The sequence below is a fragment of the Cloeon dipterum genome, chromosome 1 (assembly GCF_949628265.1).
Source record: "Cloeon dipterum chromosome 1, ieCloDipt1.1, whole genome shotgun sequence".
NCBI classification, from domain to species: Eukaryota; Metazoa; Arthropoda; class Insecta; order Ephemeroptera; family Baetidae; genus Cloeon; species Cloeon dipterum.
This window is the reverse complement of record NC_088786.1, coordinates 14,542,500-14,555,953: the sequence shown is the minus strand read 5'-3', so window position 1 is coordinate 14,555,953 and position 13,454 is coordinate 14,542,500.

The following is a 13,454-nucleotide window of genomic DNA, read 5'->3' as shown; positions in this document are numbered from 1 at the left end:
GCCATGACCAGGCGCCCATAGGCTGACAAGTAACACCGTAAAGTGTCACAATAGAAAACGTTGGTCAAAAGTTGAAACTATTCATTTGTTTCATTCATGTTTTGACTCCCTCCAAAAATATTGAAATACATAAAAAGAACTGGTTTTAATGTGTGGCGTTGACTCAAATGGTTTGGACGCGAAACATACAATATAACATTAGGGTGAAAAATGATGTCCTGTCAAACTTTCTAATCAGCGCGACCTGCAACGCTTTTGTGAAGTTAAGATAAATTTATAGAGCGTTAACTGACCTTTTTCTGCTTTTATTTGTCACGCACAATATGCCCAATTGTAGTCGGTCTCTTTTCGGCGTTGACGCGTCATCCTTCCTATGTTTGTAAATTTCCTGAACCCCCCCCCCCCCCCCCCCCGACACAAACCTGATTGATTCTAACTTTTGAAAAACACCGCTCGGCTTCGTTTCTCATCAAAAGATAAATGTTTTATTTTTATTGTTATAGCTTCTACAAATGACAGTCTTCAATAAAAAAAATTAAGCGTTAAGTCCATTTGAACCAAAATCTGTGGAAAGATCATGGGAATAAAGTTTCAGTCGGCATCTTAAAAGAAGAACCCTGCTGGTTAAAAACGTACAAATGTAGGAATAGAATCAAGCATAGACTCGTTACGTGTCACAAGGTAAATGGACTACAAACTACAAGGGAGCAGGGATGGAATTTTAATCCCATTCCAATATCAAATATTTGCTCAAAACTAACTCATCTTCTTTTGAGCCAACTTCTTTTGGCTCTTTTCATTAAAATGTTGACATTTTTGCTCAATATTGTTGTGTTACATATTATTTTTTTTTTATGAATGCAATTTGGACATAAATAATTTATTTTGTGCAGGAAATTTTGTCCCTGTAATATTTTCGACTAAATTTCATTTTAGGTATAAAAAACGTCACTTTTACGACAGCAATTTGAATTTTAGCCAGTCAAAATGAATTAAAACAAACCATTTAAAAAATCTAAACCACGCCGTTGTAGCAATTACGGTGATTTTATCCGTTTAAAAGAAAGGCGTTCACTACATTGCTAGGTGAATTTTAAATATCATAAAAATACAATCTAACTACAAATAGTTAAGCCAAAATTTAGTGTATCTTGTACCTGACTTTAGTATAAGACCTCATGAAATCAGCTTTAAAAGAAACATTTGAAGAGAAACCAAAATATCGACTTACAAAGACTCTTTTTGCATGAGGAAGATGCATAGCACTAAAAGTCTGAGTGCTCATTTGCAATCAACTAAAACAAAAAACGAGCGTTCCAGGTTGACAGAAAGAGAGGGCCGCTCCTGATTGTACATAGGCAACCTGTCGGGCCTTCTTGCGCGACTGGTGCATACCCTGCAGGGAAGCCGCAAACTGGTTTGCGTATAAACCAACAATTATGGGCCGAATTTGCATTTTCTCGTTGGCAAATTAAAGGATCGATTATCGATTCCCCACGAACAAAAAAGCACCGTTTCTCACTTCTGGATGTAATTGTAAGAGCAAAAAATATTTTTACAAATCTTTATGTTGGTTATATAATTTTACTAGGCTAATTAAAATTTCCCCTGAAAAATGAAAATATCCTTTGACACTTAGTTTTTGTATATAGGGCATCTTTAACCTTTTAATTTTTCATTTTATACCTTCTGAAAGTATTTCAACACGGCAGAACTGAAATAAATATCTTCGCTCACTTCGCAAAGAGCTGTGGATCCACATTAGAACGAGCCAATTTCAAGCTTTTCACCGTGGTCCAGAAGGAATTGGTTCCGGCGGCGTGTGAATTAATGCGCGAGCGAGGGCCGTCGGCGGCGCCTTTTGTTTTTACTCATGCACGGCCGGCGAGGTGTTGGTAGGTGCTCATGCAGGCAAAGGTGTAAAGACGCGGCGGCGAGCTGGGTGGGCCGCGGCAGGTCGCACCTCGCGGCGGCCTCGCGGCGTAATAACAGGCCGGCCGCTCAGCTACGCGCCCGTAATGAGCTTTTAATGTGGCCACTTTACCCTGTAGCGCCGCGCGGCTGGCCGAAATAGAGAGAGTGAGAAAAGCGGAGGAAAACAACGTCGAGGAGCGCACACGAGGTGTTGTTTTCAAATAATTAGCGAGTGAGATCACGCGGCAAAAAAGCGCCTCGCAGACGCGGTGAAATGAAACACGCCGGAATAATTTGCAACATTTTGTCCGACCAGAACTTTTTATTTAGCCATTGTACTCCTTCATCCGGAGATAATTTGAAACAATTTGCCAAAATTTTTGCTGTTCTTTTTATATTTTTTATATTTTAACCCTATCAAAACCAATTAAACTATTGGATTACCCATGGACATTGTTATTCCTTCAAGTTTTATATTCAGTGAAACACCTCAGAATTTTAAAATGATAAATGATTAAAAAAATATTAATATAAAATATGAGCAGCTTTTTTAATTTTTGTGCTCAAGGTCTTTCTTCTTCAAATCACTTTGCAAAATTTCATTTTGACTAGCTTTGTTTTATAAATATGTATATAAACTAAATACATTTTATTGCCTTCTCACAGAGACAAATAGTCAGCAGATGAATTGCATTAGTCGATTTTTTTAAAAAATATTTTATGTACATAAGATAGTTGTTGTGTCTTTAAAAATCTGGCAGAGGCGGCATCTGATGATGACTTAAAGCACTACCACAATTCACACAAAAGGCAAAGAGTTGCAAATTAATACTGGCGGCCGAGAGAGTGACAAAAGAGGTCCGTCCGTCGGCTCATTCAGCTTGCAGAGCAGCAGCTTCCTTTCGGGTATCATCAAGGATTACAAATGGGCATGAATTATTAATGGTCGTGTGTACGCCTGATGAGAATCGCGAGGATCAGGTTGACAGCCGATTCATCTAGCTTTATTCTGAGAAAGCATTGCGCTTCAATTTGTCCCGGCCTCACTGGAGAGCATGCGAGCTAGTTGGTACCTCTAAGTGCTAAAACGTTGTTCGCTTCACCTGACACCTCAAATTAAATGGATCGGCACAAACGTTCTGTGTTCAAATGAAACACGTAAAAAATATTTTAAGAAGTCTCAGATGTCTAAATAAATTACAAAGCTGAAAATGCTTTAAGGAAATCAACTCCTAAATACATATATTATAAAGGATTCGGCGATGCTCTTTTTATGGTATATTCATTTGCTAAATATTTATTCAACCAACTCAAGGAAAAATTATTTCTTTTAATGACGAATATTTAGGTAAAAATTGTCCTATTCCAAGTTAGAAAACATATAATTATAAATTAGGTGTCAATTAGCTTGTGTTTGACTGCAAATAAAAATGCAATTACATAGGTTTAATATATCACTATACTGTTTTCTCATTATTAGTATAGCTTCAGCTATATGTACTCTGATTTCTAAAGCGGAACTAAAGTAATTGCTTGTCTGATTACAATAATTGTTTTTTTATGAAAATGATTAAATCGTGTCTTGTTAACAAAGATTAAATGAAGCCTCACGGCAGATGCGATTTCACAATTCAAGCGGTATGAGGCATAAATATCGTGCAGATTTAATAACTGCCAAGTCCCAGGTGCCGAATTTGCGCCCGGCACCAAACATACACACACACACACACACACACACACACACACCGACCGTGGAAAGGGTTGCAGAGCGCCGCTCGCTGCGGGTGCTAATGACACAACACTAATTTTCTCACCCTCACACCCTCGCCCGCCTTTAATCTGTTTATTCGCCCGGCCAGCCGGCTGGCGCTCGCTGCTGAAATCATACGCAGGTACGTACGTACGCGCGTGCACTCGGCATTAAAAGGGTTTGCAGCAGGTGATTAATCTATCGAGCCTCCCACTGCATCGCCGTGGCCACGCCCACGCACTTGCTGCCTCCATTGGGCCAGCGCCGCGCCACCAGGCTATTTACGGACTAATGAGCTACTCTTTGCTCACTTAATCTTTTTCTGGTCGCACTCGCCCCTTAACGACTCTTGCTGAAATAATTCGTGCACACAAGGCCCAAGTGAGCTCTGAGGTTCGTGCACACACGCCCCATCGGCGGCACTTTCAAAGGGTTTTTCGATCGCATACCATACTCCAGATGATTTGTTCACTCTATAATTTTTTTCTATTGAAGAGTGAATCAAACGGGTTCAAACAGGTAACTTTAAATTAGCGGCACCTCTTTTAGGATTTAATTACGCAAAATTCTCCAACTCGTAATATCAAAGTCAACTACTATCGGTAAATTAATGGAAATTTTCAATAACAGTATCATTATTTTTGCTTTTCTGATATTTTTTATTAATGCCCTAAAATGAACGTTGATTGTAGACACTGCAGCGTAAATTTTTTGCATATGAAACTGCTGGCGAGGCCTAAGGCTGAGGCTCTAAAACAGTGGCTGTCAAATATATAGAATAGCGTGTGCAGGATACTTTTTTCTTTTAATGTTAATTCCGTTAATTCGAAGCCATACCCGCGGGTCCTTAGTCAATCTGCTCATCTGCCTTGGTTTTAATTTCATAATTCACTAAAAAAATTCAGTTAGCCAAAGGTCACGGTTTTATTTTTTAATTTTCAGTTTAAATTTAATGCCCTCACACCATTGATATCTTCTGAGAGGGTTGGCCGTTTTTAACATTTTACATTTATACATATTTTACAAATTAAAAAAACATCGCGTGTATAATTTCTCCCCAGCAGTTTAAAATTTATAAGCCAGAGTCAGATAAAAAGGCGTTTTAATCCACGTCCCAAACGGCAACAGATTTTCATCCACCCACAACATAAAATTTACAAAGGGCTCGCTCTCGAATCGGAAATCCCCCTCATGTAAATCGCGCGCAGATGCTCGTAATACCGTACTCTGTGTTTGAAGAAGGCCCTAATCCCGAGTTAATTTGTTTGCCGTGCCGGCAAATCTGCGGCAGTGGCGGCGGCGACGAGCAATTAGAAAAAGATCCGAATCGCTGCCGGCACCCTCGCCCACCAATTTGCATGGCATATACATATTTTGAGCACTGGAAAAAGATACACACTAACACAATCGACAGCCATTGCGCGGTTTTGAATTGAAAAGGGGGTGCGAGCTGTGCAGGATAAATTGAGGTTATGAACCGCTGATTAATTCGCTCTGATGCCCCATTGTGATGCAGATCCGGTGCCGACTGCGACTTCTTCCCATTGTACTGCGCCGCAGAGTGAATAAATAATTTAAAAATTATATTATAATCTCCATCTCAACTTGTTTAATTTAGTGTGACGCGCGCGATGCTGATTATTATTTTTCCACTGGGTGCCGCGCGGCCCCAAATTTAACAACAAAAGTATACTGTGAAAGGTAAGAAAGGGACGTGAAAAACAGTTGAATCTAAGATTTAGAAAAATACTGTACACGTGGTTTATTTGATTTTTGTTCATGGCCAACGACAATTACACATATACACATGAAACCAAAATATTGCTATTTTTACAGCAACTGTGATACTAAATTTGCAGCTATATGATCCGCATTAGGGTTCAATCAAAGTCAACGATTCCTTTTTCTATTGGAGGTATATTTTATGTCAATATTTATGGCAATTTATTTTTTGTACGCAATTTTATGGGAACAACGAGTAACCTTTTTTCACGCCCCTAACTCCCACATTCATACTCGCCAGCGTGCAAATGTATTATTTATTTAGCTCTGCCGCCCGCTCAGGTTGATGTTCCTGAGGTGTAATTTCCAGCCAGGGCACTCATTACGCTGATATGCATGAGATGAGGAGCCGGGGAGTGCTGCGGGCTCTCTCGCTGCCTCCGCGGGGGTAATTATCGCTAATGAAATATTGTGTTGCCAAGTGAATTAGAGGCTCTCTCTCTCTCTCTCTCTCTCTCTCTCTCTCTCTCTCTCTCTCTCTCTCTCTCTCTCTCTCTCTCGCTAATAATTTTCTTGAATCATCGTGTGTACGGTCGCTACCATACTTTTTCTTTCTCCTATTATCTCATACATTGTGTCCTTTCCGCAGTAACTCGCACGGCTTATTTGCTTTGAGGTATAGAATAATGAGGTTAAAAATATACTCCGAACCTGTTAAAAATATTATATATATGCTTGTATGGCTTGTACTAAAATTTGCCTTTGTGGATCACATACTAAACTCAGTAATATTTTTTTACAATTGAAATATATTAGTTCAAACGACAAGTGTGCTAAAATCCGGAGAATCAAATCTTCATAGCCACATAACATAATTTTCATCTGTTCAGCTCATAAACGACATTCCCAAATTTCAACGAAATCGTGACATTTTGGGACAGACACGATATAGTAATATCCCCTAGTGTTTGATTGTGATTAGAAATTTTGATTTTAGATTTTTTTTAAACATTTAATTAGAGAATATAATAAAGCGTCCCAATTCTACCGTGAAAATACTAACATAAAAATATATTTTAATAGTATCTAGGAAAACACATTTAACAAAATAATTACCATGCATCTTCGACGAATCAAACCTAATATTAATTAATATAAGAATTAGATGGAATTGTGGAGTTTATGCTGATGATTCAATGTTCTTCAAAGTTTAAGTTTCCAATACTTAACATCAGATTGTGAGTGCAAATTCTGTGATGAACCAATCAGTTTCTACCATTTCCTCGAATGTGATAAAAACACTTTGACGCTGTGCCAAGCCGCCAAAGCAAAGACTAGCAATGAACCTATGATTTAATTATTTTATATGCCTGTTGTTGTACACCCGTGGTGTCTAATAAATATTTCATCAATACTTAACATCAGGTAGGTCTTGCTGCAGTTAGGAAATGAAGGAAATATTAAAAAGCATTTCATGTTTTCTTTATCAATCGACTTGATTTCTCTTTTACAGCTGTGTTTTTTTTAACTTTTAAAACCAATTCCATATTTGTTATTTTAATATCTATGCTTACTTATTCTTTAATATTGAAGATTGCATCTGAGTGATTACGTGATTATTAATATAAAATTAGAAAGATGACCACAAAAGTTGATCTGTATTGCGTATTGCCCATTTCTTATATTTGCATACTATTAAAGGAAGCCTTAAAAACAGACAAGAAGAATGGAATCACAAAAACTGGTGCATGTGTCGTTTTAAAGAGTTACTTCTCGGAGACCTGGGCGGGCGCGTGGAGAGTGTCTCTCCTTGCAAGATATATATTCTAGGGGTATATTTCAGAGCGGAGAACATGTGGTGACCACCGGCGCCCTCTAGAGAGGGGTGTGAAGGATTAATTGAGTGTGCCACGCTAACTGTGTGAATGCGAAGGGCCCCCCACGGAGTCCGCTATATTTATATACACACTGGTCGGGCAGAAGTACGAGAACACATCTATCTTGCACGCACCTCTCTGGCGCGAGAAAACGGCATCTGGACCAAAAATGAATGAGCCACCAGCAATTAAATCAAAATATCTCTCTCGCTGCGAACGCCTAATTACACACACCGCGACTTCCAGATTTCAGATTCAGATGCTGCGCACAGAGATGATGAGCTTTAATGTTCTTTCACAGAGCAAAGTTTTTAACAAACTGATCAAGCAATGAATGGCAAAATTTAATGATTTGGTTATAAAGTGCCTTTCAAATCAATTTTTTCCCAACAAAGGTAACCATTTTCTGTAAAAATCCCGTTGTGGACCTAGAAACATTTCGCTTGGTACACGATGAAAATATGAATTATTATATTAAATTATCGTCAAGTTAAAAAGCCACGAAAAAATTATTACGATTTTATTGTATCACTTTTTGGAAGATGTAAAATATTTAAAATTCTACAATTTTAATGTTTTTATATCAAAGACACCACTTGAGCATAAACATTTCACGCTATTCAACTATCATTATTAATTTCAAAATTCATGCACATCGTTCTGAAATTTGAAAAGTGTTTTGAAAACTAGGCGCACAAGCACGGCACTAATATCACACGCTCTGTTATACATTTGACTCGAAGATGTCAGGAGCTATTGTAGTCTAAGATCATGTTTTATTTTTGGTCTCGCGGTGGAGAACAAAAGTCGATGATCTTTGGAATGCGGACAAAAATTTCCGACTCGGCTCTTCGACGAGTGTGAGAGTGCTTTTTTGCTTTATATTTTCTGCCCTCGTCTCTCATCGCGCAGATTAAGGAAACACGTGTAGATATCCGGCCCATAAAAAACTCTTTTTCGACTCTCAAATTAATTGTGTCAGTCCAGAGCAGGCGGCAGCTGGCGCACCCGAGAAGTGTGATTTACCTTTCGACACGGTGCGACACGAAAAACGCGCGTGACACGAGTGCGACGCATTTTTATTCCATTCTGCCCCCGCGATCATATATGTGTGCGGCGCCGCTCTTGGAAGAGAGCGGGACACACACACACACACACACACGTTCTCGACTGGCTGCCAACTCTACTGATGATCAAACACTTCGTTTCACACTTAATTTTCTCGGTAATTAACGTGCTAACTTGTTACTTTGCGCGTCACTTTCGCTTTTAACGAGATGACTGCGCAACCAAGCGTGCAGAATTTTCGTTCAAATATCGAGATTTCTCCATATCTTTTACATAATAGAGCCACTTTAAACAGTCTCCCCAAGGATTATTTCTGATGAAATCCATGAATTAGTATTGAATTTAATTAAACAAGTTTGTTTCTTTTTTTCGCACATTTCTTTCAATATTTTTAAATTAAATTTTGGTGAAACGTGAAACTAAAATTTACAGAAACACTAATAGAAACCAATATTTTTTTTATAACATTTTAAGCACAAACATTGTGATCATCTTATTGATTTTAACTTTTTGATGAGAGAATCTGTTGACATATTTAGCTAAATAAATTGGTGCGTACCAATTTCAGCGTATTTTTTACCAATAGTTCCGTGAAATGATTTCACTATAAGTCATAATATCTTCATAAATAAAGCACACTTATTTAGTGCACCACACTTTCTTATGATTACCGCAACGAGCGCTACATCACGAGATCCCAAATTAGAATCGTGTGTAATGAGTCATGAATTCCAGAGTCAGTATTCCAAATTCAGAACCATTTGCATCACAAGGGGAGAAAAATCGTTTTCTAGCGACGCTCACAATGAAATTAAACCAGTCGATTGTCTTCTCTATGTATTCTCCCTGCTCATTGTCAATCGACGTGGTGCGATTTGCATAGTCACGCGGACGCGGCGGCCACACATCTGCTGCGCGGCGGAAAGCACGCGAGGAATGCTGTACTGCTATCCTGTTTCTGGGCGAATTAATTACTAATCCGGCGATCCTAAACAGCGGGCAGCACTTTGTAACGCATTCTCGAGCGAACACAAAGCTTCAAAAAGAATGCTGGGTAATATATTTATAAAATAAAAAAACGACGTGAGATATAAATTTGTTTTGCTTTCATTCCAGGCTTCTCACGTTAAATATCCAGATATTAAAATAAAAGCAAGATATTTTCCCTAATCGAAGTAGACACATATAAGATTAAATCTCTTCATGCAGGCCGTTGACATTTTCCCCGTCATTATTATAAGCATGGTGGTCGTGGTGATGAGCATCTTTTTAAACATTTTGTCATGTCAATTTCATACCGTTTCAATCAACAATTTTGTTCCTTCGGATTTTTTATCAGTTAGATTTCAAACGCACGATAGGTATTCCAACAAGTCTTAAAATATTAAATGTATAATTTTTTTGTATATATTTCATATTCCAAAAGAGGATATTTTTTTCACTATCACGAAGGATATGAAAGATCAATTTTCTTTTTTGCAATCAGATTACAAGTTTGCGTTTGTCCTCTGCTTCAATTGACGCCCTGTGTGTTGGTATTAAGCACCGCGTGTGCACACACAGTCACTTGATAATCTGGCCATAAATTACGTTTTACTGCCCAAATTCTCGCATTGTGTGTGAAAAGAGCAGTGTGCCTGTCTTGTCACACATTTTCACGTACCCCGTGAATTGCTGCTTGGGCATATAAATAACTAACCCTTTCATGTGTGTATATGCAGCTTTTCATACACAAATGCGCGTGTACGTTAAATGTGAGACTTAAACGACGCGAGATTTTATTCACCTCGACGCGTCCCTTCCCTTTTATTCAAATTCTATGAATAGCAGCACTCACCCGGCTTTTAAACACGTTATATGTTCGTTCTCTCCATTTCATTTTCTCTCAGCAGTCATTTTTTAATAAAAATAAAATCTCGTCAGGTATAAATGTCCATCACGAGATTCATTATTATTATTATTTTCATTCTTATTACCGCACTGGCCCCTCAGAGATGTAGCATGCTTACTTAAGTTGTTATAATGTGAAACTGCTGCCTCGTTTGCGTTAGAGCTCTGCACGGGAATTACTGGTTTATTTTCCACTAACTGAGCCAGATTAATTTAAAAAATGCCTACGCTATATATGGATAAATTTATTATACAAAGTTATATTTTGCTTTGCCACCATCAAAATTGTTAATTCTTGATTTAAACGCTAAAGATTTCTAGTTTATACTATACACGCCTTGTACACTCTTCTCATCTTTTTTTCACAACGGACGTCATTACTTAATTTTCCTCCATGACTCCTGAACTAAATCCTTCCTGGATAGCAATCTCATAGAATATTTTTCTCCCGGAGGTCTAGATACTGTCACTAAAAGAATAGAGCAGTTATGAAAATTTTGGGTTCTGAAAGTTAGCTTCAATGTCCCGTTGACAATACAAGTGTAAAATAATTGCCAGAATAAATTTTTTTGAAATTTCCTCAAATATATATATTTTCATTCCAACCAACTCAAACATGATAGCAAAGGGTATGATTTTTTGGGTCTCTCGTCGTTCTCTAATGGCAAGGTAAGTCTCATAATATATCGAGAATGTATTATGAAGATTTAAGCACGAGACAAAATCGAGGTGTTCCTCGGAGAGCGAGTTCCCCTGCTGGGCACAGGCTGGGCTCCTTGTTGGGCATGATGGATCGCCAAGAGTAGTGTGCGGTCCGGGCCACACACACTCTCACGGCAGCCGTTTTCCACTTTTTCGTCATGTCACGCCACGCCTGCCCTGGCACTCGAGTCACACCGCCCTACCTGCCATTGGTGACAATTTGCTGCTAATACGCCTGAAAATTGAGCCTACATCCGACATTATTTGTTTATTTTTCATTCTTCCTCCTGCACTCGACGCTCGCTAATAAAATCCTATGGAGTGTATTATGAGTACCAGCCCACTCCCTTGCTCGATCACAGCAGGCTTTGTGGGCAGCTGCAATTTATTTTTACTCCTGTAGTAAGTTTAGTGCCATGCTCTTTGGTCCAGAATATCATAACTTTTTAATAAAGACGAAAATTATGAACCTCCAAATCTGCATCTTTCTAATCGATTTTAAAAATTGTTTTTGATTACCTGTAAACTCCGCCAAGCAAAAATGTGTATAATATAATTGATTATAATCCATTAACCTGATTCAAGAACTGAATGTTCAACTGCGACATATCAGTAAATTTCAATTTCGGTTCATGAATCATCTGAAATGCAGTATTTTGCCTTTTTACTCTCTATCCTCCAGCTGCTCGTGTGTCAGCTCGCACTGTCGGCGATTAGGGGTATGTTTCGGTGATACAGACGGGTGCAATAAGGGTACATCGCGGGGTTAATCCACTGCGCTGCGGCCCGCTGCAAAGAGTAAAATGTCACCTCGGCCAGGGTGCCCCTGCGGCGCGCCGGTAATCCATCACTATCTGTCACGCCACCCGCAGCACAGACGCACAAACTAGTGGACGGCCTGGCTATATATGCAGATTCCTACCTCTGCTCAACGTGCGCTTTGACAAAAGGTCAGTGCGTCGCTGCAGGAAGCGTAGTTTTTCTGTGCATGCGTGGGGCCTCAAGAAAAACCCGAGGTGTTAACTCCATAGGCTAGTTTTCAAGGAAACGATGCTTTTTTATGACCTTGTTTGTGCTTTATTTACGCCGCTGACAAAGTATTAGCCTCTTCCCTATTGTCTGCGATTTTTCAGGCTCACTAAAAATTGTGTATGGTGACACAAGAAGAGCAACAAAGTCGGCAAAGGACGACCGCTGAGTGATAAATGGACCTAATTTTTTTTGGTTTTACGCATCAAAAGGTCCTTGCTTTATTATTTTCCGGAACATATCTTTGTATTATATACAATTGCTCGCAGTGATAAAGTGTTTCCAGATGCGGCCTTTTCACAAGTTTAACGTTACCTTTGGACATTGCATTGTATCATGACCTGAGGCTAAGAAATGGTCTTGAAATGAGCGGAAAGTAGAGAAATTTTGTGACCCTTATTGACACTTCGGCTCCTTATAGAATCTTCGATAAAATTAAAATAAATATTGCATATATAGTACTCAAATATCTACCATGTAGCATGTAAATAAAATACCGATCAATGAATCACTTATAATTTTGCGTCTAAAAAAACTGGATCTTAATTTTAATATCAAACAAATTTTGCTCTCCTTTTAAATTCCCTCTTGAACGCCAATAATTTTGAGACATATTTATTTTACATATTAATATTACATATTTTTCCATTTTCAGCGTATAATTATAATTTGCTACTATAGATGAAGCCAAACTGATTGGAAAAAATATAAAATATTGACTTTGTCAGTGGGTTACTTAAATTGAAATAATTTAGGTTGAAACACGTTTTACCCTTTACCGTATTAGAAAAAAAATCTGAAAAATGAACTGGAAACAAACAATCAATGCATAGTTTATCAGAATCGTTAACCGTGGGGAAGCCAGTGGAAGCGGGCAGATTCCGTAACTTCATCGGGAGGTATGCATCACGCGCAGCTCGCGTGTTGAGGAATTGCCTACCTCTCGTTTGTTGGTGCAACTCATTTTTACACTCAGAATTTGAATCAGTGATAGTGCAAAACACGCATTGAACACCAGGAACTCCCAACTGAAATCGCTTCTATCTTCATGCTCGTCACCTCTGAGAGTGTAGCGAAAGCGTCGCGATTCATCATAACAGATAGGGGCGGATCAATTGTACGAGTCGTCTGGTCTGCGCTGCGCGCCGTCTGTATTTGCGGGCGAGCCGTGCGGACGCGAGAAGGCGAATAAAGAGGGTATAGAGTGTAAAGTTGAAAGCATTAGCCCCTTATCGTATCCGCGTCCGACTCGCCGGCAGCGAGAGAGTAAAAGAGCAGAGAATATATAGCGCGACGAGATATAAAAACATTCTCTCCACCGCGCCCGCCAGCGCGCCGCACTTGATATCTTAATAATGCATCTGCATGCTCCACTTTGTGCAAAAAGTTAGATTAGACCTAAGGGATGAAACAATATTTTTTCCTCTCATCTTTCCGCTCCCCGGCGCACAAGAGAGCGAGCTGCAAACCCCGTCGGTTGTGTAACCATGACAACTAACTGG